Here is a 5,038-nt window from a genome sequence, read left to right as displayed (position 1 = left end):
CCGCCCCGCACCCGCTGCAGCGCGGCTCCGGCATCCGCCACCCCCGCGCGCCCTGGTGGACATGCCACGGGCAAACCCAAGCCGCCTTTCGCCACTGCTCGGCGATGGCTGGCGCCCCCGTCAGGTTTTGGCGGGGTTTAGTTAGGTGTTAAAGCCACATTCTCATGTACTGGCCCAAGGGACGCCCCTCACAAAGGACAGAACAGGGAGAGGTTTGTGATGGCTCTGGTAGGGTTGCCAGATGGTTTCAACAAAAATACTGGACACACTTGACATTACATCACAATCTGCATTACATCTTATTTAGAAAATACCGGACATTTCTATTTTCTCAATTTGTTTCCCAAACAGAAAGCTCAAATACTGGACTGTCCAGTTCAAAACTGCACACCTGGCAACCCTAGCTCTGGATGAGTTTACTCCCTTGTCTTGGGACTGCTAGCTCCACATAAGGTAGCTTACCTGGACCTAATTAGGTCTACTACATTACATCCTTTCTCCCCCTGATGTGAGTCCCTGCTACACCCAGGTAATAACTTCTCATCCACAAGAAGGGTGACCCTTACCTGGGCTGTCTTGTTAATTTCAGAGCAGGAGCCAAGACACTGCCAAGAAAGCCAGGCAGCTAGAACCCAGCTGACCCTTGCTCCCTTGGTGAGCTAGGCAGTTAAACCCTACTCCCAGTTGGACGTCAGGAAGAGAGTGAGCCCCACACTCAGCTGGAAGTTAGATTAAGAAACCTGGGCAACATATTCTTTCTCTCTCCCCTGCTCCCAGCTAAGAGCTAGCACAAGAAGGGGTGAAGAGGGGGCAAAACAAAGACATCTGCCCTCATCTGCAGGGGATGAGAAACCCCAAGTGGCTTCCCCTGGCTCCCAGCAGAGAACAGGGAGGGGAGAAGCCCCAAGTCTGTAGCTTCTCCACTCCTGGCACAGAGTCTTTTGGCAGCCCTGGAGTCTGTGTGGTAGCTGGTCTTATGGCAAGGAGCTGCCAGTGGAACTGTGAGATCTCTCAGTGCTCCATACTGCCCATCTTAGGTTGGTGGAAGCACTCCTGATGAGGACTTGCATCACCGACCTAAGGAGGGCAGTGTGGACATGCAATGCTGCAGTTATTACGACGACTGTAAGCTGACTTAATATGGATGGACTTCTATTTCTAGTGTATTCTTATCCTTAGGCTGGTAAAGTTTTGTCTCTCATACAATGAAGCTTTACCCTATTATTTATAAAGAATTCCATTGTGTACCAAGAACAAGTTGTCAGCATATTCATCCTGGAGCTGTAGAGGTCTGGGCCCTAGCCATGGAGAGGAAGTTCTCCTGGTGAAGGAGGAAGCTAATACAGGACCCTTGAGGAAAGTGGCTGTCTGTAGTATGTGTTTGCGTTTGGGGGTTTCTTGCTGTTTGCTGAGCTTGTGTTTGTCTGTCTGGGGTTTTTTCTTCCTTCCCCCCCACCCCCCCCCCCCCCCGAAAGTGTGTGCTGTGCCTGGGAGGTGGAAGCTATGAGCTTCTAATCAGGGTTTGAAATCTAGAAGCCTCTGTTCATTGGTTGAGCCTTAATCAGGGGGCGGGGCTATTAGATAGTCCAGGGCTTTATAAAGGAGTGAGTCAGCAACCAAGGAGCTTTAAATAGTGACTGCAAACAGGGAGTTTTGAGAGGGAGTTAGGAAGGGGGTGAGAATCACTTCCCATTCTTTAAAATCTTTTTGCTACACTCTTGCCCTTCAAGGAGGCATTGAATAACATCGGAGGAATCTTGCAGAAGGAAGGCAGGTATGGATAGTGATAGGTCTGCTGCTGTTACCTGCACAGCATGTGCCATGTTTGTCTTCCTTCCGGAAGAAAGAAGGGCTTTCATCTGCACTAAGTGGAGAGGACTTGAGGTCCAAGTATCGACCCTATGTTCCAAGAGAGAGGATGAAGACTTCCTCAACAGAAGGTAGTGTTTAATCCTGCAGGCACAGCAGACTGAAGAGCCAGTCAGATCAGTACAGGACAAGGAAGAAAACTGGTAGCATGTAACCTCTAGAACAGTGGTTCTCAACTTGTTTCAGTCCATGGACCACCAGGTCAATCAAAAAAATTTTGTGTGCCATCTTCTTTTTGAGACTGTGTGCTGACAGATTTGGGTAACTCCTGGTCACGCTGGCCCAAAATTTCTCTATGGTAGTCACGCCATGTGACTTTGGACAATGTTCCTGTGGACCACCGAAAAAGTCACCATGCATCACCAATGGTCCAAGGACTACCAGTTGAGAACCACAGCTCTAGAAGGAAAAGAAGGCCAACTCAGGTATCCCCCATTCATGTAGAGGAAAGCAACCGCTATCAGGCTCTCTCCACAGGCACTGCAGTGGAGAATGCTTTGGCAGAGACCTCTCAGGGAAGAAATCAGATGGGTGGTGGTGGTGGTGAGGGACTTCCTCCTAAGAGGGACTGAGTCATTCATCTGCCATCCAGACCTGCAATCTCAAGAAGCGTGCTGCTTCCCGGGAGCTTGCATTCAGAATGTGACTGAGAGTCTTTCAAAAGTGATTAAACTTTTGGATTGCTATCCTTTCCTGCTTCTCCATGTAGGAACTAATGATATGGCCAAGTGGGTCACAGCAGATTATGTAGCGCTGGGAAGAAGGCTCAAGGAATTTGAAGTGCAAGCAGTATTCTCCTCCATCCTTCCAGTTGAAGGAAAAGGTCCAGGTAGGGATCACTGAATTGAGGAAGTAAATGTGTGATTGTGCAGGTGGTGTCGGAGAGAGAGCTTTGGTTTCTTCAAACATGGGATTCTGTTCTGGGCACAAAGATTGCTAGGAAGAGATGGGATCCATCTAACCAAGAGAGGAAAGACCATCTTCGCAGGCAGGCTTGCAAACCTAGTGAGGAGGGCTTTAAACTAGGTTCATTGGGGGACGGTGACCAAAGCCCTGAGGTAAGTGAGGAAGTTGGATACCAAGAAGAACACAAGGATGACCAAGCAACAAAAAAGGGCCCCTGACTCAAATGGAGAAGGTAGGGCAATCAACTGGCTATCTAAGGTGTTTGGACACAAATGCAAGAAGCCTGGGAAACAAACAGGAAGAATTAGAAGCCTATGATTTGATTGGAATAATGGAGACTTGGTGGGATGACTAGCATGACTGGAGCACTGTCATGAAAGGGTATAAACTGTTCAGGAAGAACAGGCGGGGGAGAAAAGGAGGAGGAGTTGCATTGTATGTAAAAGAGCAGTATGATTGCTCGGAGCTCCAGTATTTAGAGGGAGAAAAGAAAGAGTTACTCACCTTGGTGCAGTAACGGTGCTTCTTCGAGATGGGTCCCCGTGGGTGCTCCACTCTGGGTGCTGGTGCATCCTCGTGCCGGCGACCGGAGACTTTTTCTAGCAGTTTCTGCCACGCCGCGCAGGCGCCGTAGCGCCCTCTAGTGCTGTTGGAATTGTTGGGCGCCTGCACGGCGCGGATCCTCCGTTCCTTCTCTACCCGCTAGAGTACAAGGCTCCAAAGCAGGGGAAGGAGGGAGGGTAGTGGATCACCCATGGGGACCCATCTCGAAGAAGCACCGTTACTGCACCAAGGTGAGTAACTCTTTCTTCTCCTTCGAGTGGTTCCCATGGGTGACTACAGAGCAGTTGTTGGTTCGCGGAGGTGTGTTTGGAGCTGCGTAGTAATCACTGTGGACAAGACTGCGTGTCCCACCGCCATGGACGAAGCTATAGAAGAAGAGAGTGCATAATGCCGTGCAAAAGTGTGGTCGGATGACCAAGTGGCGGCGTTACAGATATCTTGGAGTGGAACATTCTGAATGAAGGCGGTTGTGGAAGCCACGGCTCTGGTGGAGTGAGCCGTGATGTTGTCCAGTAAGTGTTTATCATACAAGGTATAACAAGTTTGAATGCAAGAAGTAATCCAATTTGAGATTCTCTGAGACGAGATCGCTTGTCCCCTAGATTTTTTGGCGTAGGAGATGAAAAGCCTAGGTGAGGCCCACCACGGCTTTGTGTGGTCGACATAAAACGCCAGAGCGTGTCGAACGTCTAAAGTGTGCCATGCTGCCTGGATCGGGTCAGCATGAGGCTTTGGAAAGAAGGCGGGTAAGTGTATGGGTTCATTCACATGAAAGGGTGAAGGTACTTTGGGGAGAAACTTCGGCTGGGTTCGAAGAATCACTCTGTCCTTTGTAAATACGGTATAAGGTGGGTCCGCCATCAAGGCTGCCAATTCACTCACTCTCCTACTGGAGGTAATTGCGACGAGGAAGGATACTTTCATGGATAAGAGAGACCAAGAACAGGTAGCCATCGGCTCGAATGGTGGCTTTGTCAAACTTTTTAGGACGTGATTCAAATCCTAGACAGGGACCGGGGGACGGACCGGCGGGAATGTGTTTTGTAAGCCTTTAAAGAAGCGTTTGGTCAATGGATTAACGAGGAAGGACATGCCATCAGTAGGGTGATGGAACGCCACTATAGCGGCAGCGTGGACCTTCGCACTGCTGAGTGCGAGGCCAGATTGCTTGAGGGATAACAAATAGACCAACGAGGTAGGTATAGAGGCCAACTGTGGAGGAGTTGCATGTAGCTGACTATACCAGTGGATAAATCGCTTCCACTTGTATGAGTAAGCCCTTCTGGTAGAATGCCTCCTGCTGTTAATCAGTATGTCCTTCACCTGTTCTGAACAGGTAATCTCGGCATCCTGGAGCCATGAAGGAGCCAGGCGTGACGGTGAAGCTTGTGAAGGTCCGGTTGGAGAGTCCTGCCATGATTCTGGGACAGGGGATTGTGGTGGAGAGGGAAGGGATACGTAATTCGAGTAGGTTGATATCATAGAATCATAGAATCATAGAATAATAGGACTGGAAGGGACCTCAAGAGGTCATGGAGTCCAGCCCCCCGCCCTCAAGGCAGGACCAAGCTCCATCTACACCATCCCTGACAGATGTCTATCCAACCTGTTCTTAAATATCTCCAGAGAGGGAGATTCCACCACCTCCCTTGGCAATTTATTCCAATATTTGACCACCCTGACAGTTAGGAATTTTTTC

Source organism: Pelodiscus sinensis, chromosome 9, assembly GCF_049634645.1.
Source record: "Pelodiscus sinensis isolate JC-2024 chromosome 9, ASM4963464v1, whole genome shotgun sequence".
Classification (NCBI taxonomy): domain Eukaryota; kingdom Metazoa; phylum Chordata; order Testudines; family Trionychidae; genus Pelodiscus; species Pelodiscus sinensis.
The sequence above is the reverse complement of the archived record's forward strand: the minus strand, read 5'-3'. Positions refer to the sequence as shown.